Source organism: Pelodiscus sinensis, chromosome 26 (assembly GCF_052426305.1).
Source record: "Pelodiscus sinensis isolate ZL-2025 chromosome 26, ASM5242630v1, whole genome shotgun sequence".
Taxonomy (NCBI): domain Eukaryota; kingdom Metazoa; phylum Chordata; order Testudines; family Trionychidae; genus Pelodiscus; species Pelodiscus sinensis.
In genome coordinates, this window is record NC_143077.1 from 20,205,393 (window position 1) to 20,215,919 (window position 10,527).

A 10,527-nucleotide genomic window follows, 5' to 3' on the forward strand; every position below is an offset into this window, starting at 1 on the left:
GGGCAGGGCGGGTTCTTTGGGTCACAGGGACAGAGCACAGGTGGTCAGGACTCTGGGGTGCTAGTCTTGGTGCTGACACTGACTTCTCTGCAGGGTCTTGGGCAAGACACTTAAACTCTCTGTGCCTCAGATTCCAGCTCATAATAAAACTTACCTAGGGCACAGGGGTTTGCGAGACTTACTCGGCGCTATCAGGTTTTGATTTTCCCCTCAATTAGGCCCTGATCCAACAAATGACTCTGTGGATAGCCTCCAGGGCCCGTGGGAAGTTGTCCCGTTGACTTCTCTGGTCTTTTCCAAGATCTGCCCACACACTACCAGCTGTAGAGCCAGAGTCTGACTCTCGCAATCAGCAGTGAGATCCAAATCAGAGTCTAGGAGACAAACACTGGGGTTTGCACTTGCACAACACTGATTTCAGCAGAAATTTTGCTGAAGGAAGCCAGGCAGCATTTGGCATGTACACCCCAACCGCACTGTGCTTAAGAATTTGGAGGATCAGGGTCCTCACGCACGTAAATCACGGCAGGACCCTTCGATGGCAGGTGCCGTGGTCGTGCCAATAACGATTAGCGAGATATGGGTTTATCTGTTGAGTAACTGCAAAGGGTGAGAAGACACGACAAGGCAACATGGATTGCTCCGTCCTGATGTGAGCCTTGCCATGGATTTCAGCCGGTGCGAGGGCAAAGGGGTGAGATTCTGCTCTCTGGCACGTCAGTGGAGTTATTCCTGGTTTATGTCGGTCACTGAGCTCAGAACTCAGTCCAGTGAGCCAGATCCCAGGGTGGAGGGAGGCTGAGGAGGGCACCTGCTCCCCCCGGTCCTGCGGTCACCTGGGGTGAGAGCGGTGGGAGTGGTGCCCGGGAATGCTGGTGCACTCGCCCTGAACTTGCCCCAATCTGTGTTAATGAACATTCAGGTTCTGCAGAAAACCAGCGAATTCTTCAGCAACTCCTCTGGGAGTCCCGCAACTTCCCAGATTTGCAGAGCTGGGAATTTCTCGTGTCCCTTGCGACAGCTAATTATCCCACTTGGAAGCACGGCCGTGATCTGCAAGGGGAGGGGCTTCAGTACCGCCAAGACAGACACCTTCCACCTGCCCGGTGCCCGCTCGGGTCAGCACTGGAACCTGCTGGCCTCAGCAGCATCCCGGGCGCGTGGCACCTGCAGGAGGAAGCTCGGAATCAGGTCCTCAGGCCACTGTGAATCGGAGCCGGAGTGGCTCTTTTCTCTCGCGCTAGATGCAGGCGAGTGCTCCCTGCAGCTCGTGGCCATTTACATTAGCACTTGTGTGAGCAAGAGGGGACCCGGCGGGGCACGTGGATTCGAGTCGGGGCCACGCAGGCCCACTGGTCTCCCCGGTTCCTGGAGTGCCTCCTTTTTAACACCTCCATTTTCACCTTTTGTCCCCTGGCACTAGCTGGGGCTGAGGGCCTGGCCCAGGCCGTGGGGCGTTTGGCAGAGGGCAGGCTCCCCGACATGCTTATCGCTGTGAAATTCTCCAGCAGTCTGGTCACCCACCCCCACCTCAGCATCTGCAGGGGGGCCAATGAGCCCTGCACACCCCTCCCCACCCAGCCCCCACGACACTCAGCCTGCTCCCTCACACACCCAGACACAGGCGCTCGCTTGGCTCAGGAACAGCACAAGCCACTCACGGCTGCACAAAACGGAGGGCTTTTTCCAGGGCCTTTTGCATCTTCTGCCGTGGGAGGCGAATCCTGGTGTTCTGGCTGTGGGGGAAAAAGACAGCCACAAGATGGCGTTTGGAGTCACACGGGCGAGTCGCCTGTCCAAGCGGGACCGAGTCCCTTCCAAAGAGAAACCATGGCAGCCATGCAAGTCCAAGGCTGCACAGGAAACCTCAGGAGCTGCGACTGGGGCTCAGTTGGCGCGGCCACGCTTCCCAGGGGAGGCATGAGACAGGCCCAGAGGTCTGCGCAGCAAACAGGCCCGCAGGAGGGAGGCGGCTAAGAACCCGCGCGGCTCGTGCGTTTCTCCCTCTCAGCTGGCGTAGAGGCGGGAGGGGAGCGACACCTGCCCGGCTGGAGGTTTCGCGCTTGGGCTCGGGGCTTAAGCCCTGAGGCCGAGGCCCCGGCGCGGCTGCTGGGAGACGGGCTCCTGTGGCACTGCACGGCCCCTGAACCTTGCCGGCCACAAGGTGACCTCACCGAGGCCGAGAGGGATGGCTTGGAGGTGGCAAAAGGGAGCCCGCTAGCAAGCGCCAGGAGGCCGAGCGTAGCCACGTCCCTGGGTGGGCTCGAACCACCATCCTTTCGGTTAACAGCCGAACACGCTGACCCATTGCGCCACAGAGACCTCACAGGGGTTTCCGAAACGCTGCCCAGCAGCCTGCTCCTCTGCCTGGCCGTGCCAGTGCAGCCCAGGTGCTAGAGTGGATTGCGGGCAGTCTAGCCCAAAGGGAGCAGAGTGGCGCAGCGGAAGCGTGCTGGGCCCATAACCCAGAGGTCGATGGATCGAAACCATCCTCTGCTATGTGGGGCCGGCCTCTTTTGACTCCGCGCCTTCACTCCAGGCTGCAAGTAGCTAAAGGCCAGGCCAGGATGCCACCTGCGGGGAAGCTCTCGGCAGCCCCCCGCTTCCTGTGTGGGAGGCACGGAGGCCTCCTCTTCTGTCCTCAGGCAACAGGGCTTCCTCCTGCCCTTTTCCCACCCACAAGGGCAGCCGGGACCTGCTCAGGGAGCGCGCCAGGGAGGCTCTCCAGACGCTCGTGGAACAAAGCACTTCTGGACCACGCTACCCAGAGCCTTCATTCAGGCCAAAACGCCTAGCACAGCCGTTCCCAACCTTTTCCAGATGGGGCCCTATTTTGACAAGTCAGGAAGACTTGGTGACCCAAGGCAATTAAAAAATGGGGGGGAAGACGGGGGGCAGTGCCGTAACTAGCTAATTTTGCACCCAAGGCAAGAATATAAAATTGGGCCCCCTCCTGTTTATACATTCGTAGTAGTTATTGCATAGAAAAACTGAAAATACATTAACAATAAAATAACAACACAACATTTATTTGATTGTGGGGGGAAAGGCACTCATCCCCAAACCACTCCCCCCTACCCCGACTTAAACCCCACTCTCAGGGGCTGGAGAGCTGAAAGGCCTGAGAGTCGCACTCAGGGGCCGGGGGCTGGGATCACACACTCAGGGGCTGGGGGGCTGGGATCGCACACTCAGGGGCCGGGGGGCTGGGATCACACACTCAGGGGCTGGGGGGCTGGGATCACACACTCAGGGACCGGGGGCTGGGATCGCACACTCAGGGGCCGGGGGGCTGGGATCGCACACTCAGGGGCTGGGGGCTGGGATCACACACTCAGGGGCTGGGGGGCTGGGATCGCACACTCAGGGGCCGGGGGGCTGGGATCGCACACTCAGGGGGTGGGGGGCTGGGATCACACACTCAGGGGCCGGGGGCTGGGATCACACACTCAGGGGCTGGGGGCTGGGATCACACACTCAGGGGCCAGGAGGTTGGGGGGGGCACACTCAGGGGCCGGGGGGCTGGGGGGGGCACACTCGGGGGTGGGGAGCTGGGATCACACACTCAGGGCCGGGGGGCTGGGATCACACACTCAGGGCCGGGGGCTGGGGGGGGGCACACTCTGGGCATGGGGGTCTCACAGGTGTTACAAGAATATTAGAACCATAATGAACATTATTCAAAGCCAGGCACAATTTAAAATTGACCAAAGTTTCAGCTGAGCTCAGGTTAACGGGGCGGCTGAGCTTACGTTTGCTTTGCTCACTGTGGTGTCCTGCCCCCAGCAGAGTCCCAGCCGCTCCCCCCACAGGCTCCCGAACTCAGTCCCAGCCCAGCCCCGGCCCCCGCGGCTGCAAGCTCTAGGACTCTGCCCTGGCCGGCCCACGGCAGCCACGGGAACCCCGGCGGGGCAGCTGGAAACCTCTCAGCCGGATGCCTGGACAACTGGCCCCCACCCCCATCCCCACGGACCTGAGCCGGGCCCTGCTCGTCCCTGGTTCCCTCGCGTTTGAGCTTCTTTCCCCCCATCCAGGGATTGCTCCTTCCTCCAGGGGTCACCAGCCAGTAGCTCCGGATCTACCGGTGGATCTTGGAGCCTCTGGCTGGCTTGGCCAAGAGGCTAGCAAGTGCCAGCGCATCGGCTGCCCCTGCCCTGCCGCTGCGCACCTCCTGCCCCTTGCCTGGGAGCTGCCCCCGCCCCCGGGAGCCTCCTGCTTGTGCTGCAGAGCAGGGAAGGGAGAGGCGGGGCGCTGATGGCAGGGTGCCCCCTCCCACCCCGTATCTCATCTCCACAGAATGGGGGGGGCACAACAGGGCCTGGGATGGAAGGAGTTTGCTGGCTCCTTAGGGAGTGGTGCAGGGCCAGGGTAGGGGTGAGCCTGCCTCAGCCCCACTGCACCCCCACCCAGCAGCCCCCTGAGGTAAGCAGTGTCCAGCTGGAGCCAGCACCGAACCCCTGCCCCAGTCTTGTACCCCCCCACTACCCCAAGCCCCTGCCCTAGCCCTGAGCCTCCTGGACCCAAGCTCCCTCCCAAAGCCTGCACCCTGAACCCCCTCCTGCACCCCAACTCCCTGCCCCAGGCTCAGCTCAGAGCCCCCTCAAACTCCAAATCCCTTAGCCCAAGACCAGAGCCTCCACCCCAACCCTCTGCCCCAGCCTGGTGAAAGGGACGGAGAATGGGAGGACAGAGTGAGCGGGGACGGGGCCTCAGAGAAGGGGCATGAAGGAGGCGGGGCCAGGGGATTTGGGTTTGAGGTAGATCCTGGATTGCATCTGTGACGGCGCGTTGGGGTTTTCCCGTCTCCTGCACCCCCAGAATGGCACGGACAGACTCCACCAGCCAGTAGAACAGAGGGTATTTATTGCTTCTCCAGGATACAGCCCAGCACAGATGTAATCTGGTTCCACGGCAGGCCCAGGATGCCTTAGCCCCCCTTGAGATGGGGGAGCCTGGGCCCCTAAATCCCAGCCCGTTGGTTAGTCTGCCTCCTCCAGGAAACCAGCCAGAAACCAAACTAACCCACTTCCAGCCCTGCCCCCAGCCAGGGCTCCACTCCCCTTCTTCCCATTGTTCCGCTCCCTGGGAGATCACTGGTCAGACAGGTTCTTAGCCCCCTTGCATAATGACTCATCCCCTGCCCTTCTGGGTCGTGCTGCATCCAGCAGCCAGTGGGGTTCACTCACAACCCACTGCCCAGCCTAGCAACCAGCAAGGTACCCCCACTACGTCAGACAAGGTACCCCCACTACGTCACAGCATTTAAATTCAAAAAGTGATCTCGGGCTTAAAAAGGCTGGAGAGCCCTGGTCTGCTCCGTTGTGAGTCGCTGAAATGGTTTTCAATTCAATTGATCGGTTTAATGCCTGGAGGTTGTTAAACCAATGAAGCTGAGAACCTCTACAGGTGACTGGCTCCGTAAGACCAAGCCAGCTGTGGAGCTGACCAGCCAGGGACCTTTTCAAATGTGTGAATGGCTCCTTAAGAGCACCACCTGGAGAGACACCTGGCGACCCTTTTGAAATGTAATGGAGACCCATATTTGGGTCCCGACCCATAGGTTGGGCAACCCTGGCCTAGACAAAGAGCTGCCACAGCTCAACACTGGCCTTGCTCTACTACTCCAAGGCACGCCAAACCCCTCACAAAGACAACTTCTGCCTTCGCCATACTGCTGAACAACAGGACACGCGAGCAATTCCCTCAGACGCGCCGCTTCTCCCGCATCGCCACCACCCACGCTCTTTAGGCACACGCCGGCTTACCAAAACCCATCTCATCCCATCAAAAGCTTCTGCCCAGCCCAAGAGGACCAGCTACATTCCCGGCTCAATTCATCCCTTACAGTCAGAGCCAAAAATCACCAGCTGACAGTCCTTCAGAATCCTCAATGGAAAGGGGGAAAGGGAATTGTGGGAGCACGGGCAGCACTCACCACGTTCTTGGTTGAGGCTTGCAGCAGTCATGGAAGAGAGAGCTGGCTTCGGTCAAGTCTCGGGAGTACGTCCACGGCTTGGACGGGTCCTTCAGTCCTTGGCTTAGAGCTTCTGTTTGTAGCAAATGCTTCTTGGATAGTCGAATCGACTTGTCGATCCCCCCTCCCTTGCTATCAGATAGAGGAGGGGGGGAGAAGGCACCTTATCCAGGCTCCATGCAGTGCTGCCCCTTTTAAACACCACTGTGACATCTGCGTGGAGCCCAGGATCAGCTGGGGACTCCCCGGCTCACCCCAGGTTCCCTGGAAATGCTGCATGGCGCCCGGGATCGGCTCCGCGTGGCTTTTCAAAGCACAGCATGGAGCCCGAGGTCAGTGGGGAACTCAGACTATGTCTCCACTACAAGTTTTGCCGGAAGAGGCAATGCAAATGAAGTGCATATTAGCATTTTCTCGTGCTTCATTTGCATAATCTCTTCTGATCCGTTTTTGCACTAGGGCTTTTTGCACAAATACAGGCAGTGCGGATGTTTCCTTTTGTGCAAGATCCTTATGCCTCAAAAAGGAGGCACAGAAGGGACCACTGATCTCCTGTGCACCACAGACCAGAGACCCGCCCCCAATTCCTGGAGCAGAGCGTTAGGAAAAACAGCCGATCTGGATTTTAAACCTGCTGGTGCTGCGACTCTGCTGTGTTCCAGTGGTTAATTATCTTTGTGACGGGTTGGATCACAGAGACCCCTTTGCGGTTGTCACCCAGTGTGTGCTCACACCACTGAGCCTGCTTGCCTGCCCGGCCAATGGGCACCCCATGAACCTGTCCTGCGGAGCCAGACGCTCCGGTCTCCCCCCGCTAAGGACTAGGGCTGGGGTGACAGCCCCCAGCAGAGCAACACAGATGCTGCCAACAGCTGTAGGAGGGCTCAGCTACAGAGACTTGAGAGCAACCAGGAGCCCAGCCCCAGGGGACCGAAATCCCCCAATACATTCATCGCACCCCCGTCGAACTCTGACGCGGAGAAAGCTCGCGCCCTGGCTCTCGGCCAATGGAAGAGCGACGTGGCACGGCCTTGCCCCTCCCCCGGTAACAAGTATTTACACGGGCTCTGTCAGTGAACAGAAGGGTTTTACTGAGTGGAGGAAGCAGGACTTCGGTGATGGGGCAGGGCAGACAGCCAGGGGCAGGGCGGCCTGACAGCGAGGTCTCCAGGCTGGCAGGTGGTGCCTGTTTCTGCGCTTTCTCCCCACTCCCAGCCCGGGCCCGGCGCACGGGGGCTGCGTAGGCGTGCTGCTCGCGGGGCCGCCCAGGGCGAGAGGGGAGGGGGCTCTGGCGTACGCGCGCCAGCCAGTCCCTCGGTGCCTGTGTGTGGGGCACGTTTCCTCCTGGGAGGGGCTCGCTCCCTGCCGCTGCCGATGAACCACGGGGCACGTCGGCGCCAGAGCCCTCCTTCCCGGGAATGGCCGTGGCCGTGGCAGCCTGTCTCCTCCCGCGGCCTCGCTCCCTCCCCAACGCCCCTGCCACCCCCTCCCCAGCGACAGCCTGGGCCAGGACCAGCCTTTTGCCAGCGAGAGGAGCCAGCGTGTTCTAGCGGCTGGCAGCGGCGCCTGCACGAGCCTCCCGTGTGGTCTCACGGTTTAAACACCCCCCCCCCCCGACACAGCTGTCACCGACGCGCCAGAGCCATCCGAGCACTCGCTCTCCTCAGCAGAGGACCCCCCCCCCCGCCCTCTTACCTGCATCTGAAAGCCCTTGTGAGCCTCGCCCGGGGGCGGGGAGCGGGTCCTCTGTCCCCCTGCCCCCGCTGGAAGGAGCTGCGCAAACCGGGTAGGCGCGCGGTGTTCCCACTGAGCCGCCGTGGCATCGCCGTGGCATCGCGATGTCAACGCTTTTAGAAACGGTCTGACACCCTCCCAGCCACCCACCCGCTGGAGAGCTCCGAGCCTGCCAGCGCCAGCCGGGGATGGCAAGAGCGGGAGGAATCGTAGAGCCGCATCCAGGAGCAATAAGCCGGGGTGGCACCAGAAGAAAAAGCTCAGTCAAGCCACCACCAGTCTGGCGGCCTGGCGTCTGGCCGCCGCCGTGACAGGAGCGGGGAGCTTGCTTTGGCTGGCGAGACCGTGGGCCATTCCTCCTGCCCCACAGGTTTTCAAGTGCTTGACCCGCAAGAAAGGCGCTGGATGGATTGCTTGTTTCTCTCCCATGGGCCTGGTTTGCAGGGGCCCTGTGGACAAGGAGCTGCGTGAGGCCACACTGGCGAGTACTTCACAGCAGTTCATTTATTCAGTCACCGCACCTCTGTATCCCTTTGCAAATTGTCCACTGACGTGCTGCAGAGATCGGCGCAGTAATTGCTATGGCTAGTTCCTGGCCTGGCACTCAGCACTGTTCCAGGTCTGGAGTCCGAGCTGTCTGGGTCAGCTGCGCTGTCAGGTACCTTGGCAGGCCTCTCCCCCGCCCGGGGGAATGTAACGCCCAGTGGGCACCTCAAGGAGTGTCACCGCGATACCTGCACCCGTATTGCCCAAGTGCTGTTCTTACACAGTCTCACCTCCCATTGCTCCAGAGGAAGCACGTCCCCCTCGTGCCCCGGTGGGTCCTACCACGACAGCACGAGCCATGAGAATCGGGTTTCCTGTGCAGAGCTGCGGATGCTAATTCACAGTTTGCTTTCTGCAAACACCCGGAAAATTCCTTTCCAATGAGCCAGCCCCCACTGGCAGCAAACGCCTTTGCCAAGCCCTTTGGGAGGGCACCCGGAGAAAGGGCCAAGCCCCAGGAAGCAAATGTAGGAACAAATCACAAAGGGGAAAGCTGCTGTGCTGTCAGGAACTCTAGGCTGAGCTGGGCAGGGAGGGGAGGGACTGAGCTCCGCCCAGCTCAGCCTGCTCAGGCCACCCCCGCAGTGGCAGGTCATGTCAACGCTCAGACCCACCACTGTGATTCCCTAGTTCCCCGCCTTGCTCCCAACCTGCTCCCTGCCCCGCTTCTGCCTCTAGCTCTGACCCTGGGTTCTGATTCCCCGTCCCCGTTCTTGGCTCTAACCACTAAGTTGGGCTCAGGCACTAACCACAAGGCCAGACCACCCACGTCCCAGTCCCTGACACAATCCCCCAGCTAAAGTCTAGGGTGCCTGGGCTGGACGACGGCTGCTCTTTGAGAGATGCAGCAATGTTCGGGCAGCCGGACGCCAGGGGCTTGGCTCTGCAGGAAGGGGCCAGAGACAAAGGGGAGGTGCCACCCAAGGGGCGGCTTTGACCTGTCTGGATCGGGGTGACCATGATGCCCAACAGGCTTGGGAGCAAGAGCCCTGGTGTGAGCCTAGCCAGCTACCGCCTGGCATGCATCGCTGGGCTTCTGCAAGAGCTCAGTGCCTGTAGGCCGTTCCACAGACCGAAGGATGCTCCGCACGTCCGCTAAATGATTCGCTGCAACTTCTTAGCTCCGTTCCCACAAACACCCCCCAGCTCCTCTCTACTGGGGAAATTCAGCAAGTACCATGGTGCTCAGACATGTCTCCATTACACTCCGCAGCTGTTAATCTACAGCGACCACATTTAATAATAGCTCCTTTATGTAACATGCGTTAACTACCCCTTTTCAGCTGAAATTGAATGCACATTTGAGATCCTTAATTCAAAGTCATACTTGAAGCGAAGTCTCTGAGCCCGGGTAATCGGGATTTAGAAAGCTGGCTGGCTAAGCGCTTTGCAACAAAGAAGGGTTATTGCAGAAGAAACCTTTAAAAACCCAGAAGAGGTTTTGTTGCACTTTAATCCCTGTCACCAGGGAGGGGCCAAGACAGCAGATGGACAGGAGAGCCGGGGCACGGAGGCGTCTCAGGCAAAGCAAGTCCCTGCAAACGAGAGGCTCTGCTGGGCACCCACAAGGACTGAGCCCCTGGGGGCGGGGGAGCGGCTAGCCGATGTGTGGGTGGGTCCACAGCGTGGCTAATCTCACCCCCGTTTGCGGGATCTCCTCTCAGCACCCAGTTACTCCGTTCCTTCTTGTCCAGCCCCCGTGGATCCCAAAGGGAACTCGCAGCCCAGACCCTGAGTGCCCCGGGGACATTTTCATTTTCGTTTTAAAAATCTGCTGAGAAAGCGCTGCTCAGCTGCTGCCTCCCTCCTGGGGAGGAGGGGAGAGGCCCAGACACAGCATTAGGTGCCCACGGAAGGGGGCAGCATCCGACCCATACTGGAAGGTAATTGGCTGCTAACGCTCCCCGTGTAGTAAGACCTCAGTGTTACACATATCCAGCCCAGAAGGAGACTCCCAGGTAACCTGCCAGGGGGCGTCTACGCTGCACCCGGCACTCAAAGTAAGCGACGCAACTTGAGCTCGGCAAATTGTGTCGCTTGTTTTGGGTCAATTTCAAAATAGCTTATTTTGCAATGTGGAGCTGCCTACACAGCTCGTGTTCCGAAATAAGTCGCTCTTCGAAACGTCCCTTTCCCCTCGGGCAGTGAGGGTTCCAGGGACGTCGGAATAGCGAGCCCCTTACATTTCGAAATAACAGGCGCGCTCAGATGCCGCGGAATAGCTCCGGGATCCCGAAATAGCGCTGCAGCGTAGTCGTAGCCTCCGTGTGTCC

The 10,527-nt window shown here is 59.9% G+C and overlaps 1 non-coding gene across 1 annotated transcript; it reads right to left on the reverse strand.

Annotated features, from left to right (window-relative positions):
• Positions 1-2,248: 2,248 nt before the first annotated feature.
• TRNAN-GUU (transfer RNA asparagine (anticodon GUU)) lies at positions 2,249-2,322 on the reverse strand. Its single transcript has one exon. It is a non-coding gene; the product is annotated as a tRNA-Asn (tRNA).
• Between the last annotated feature and the right edge of the window lie 8,205 nt (positions 2,323-10,527).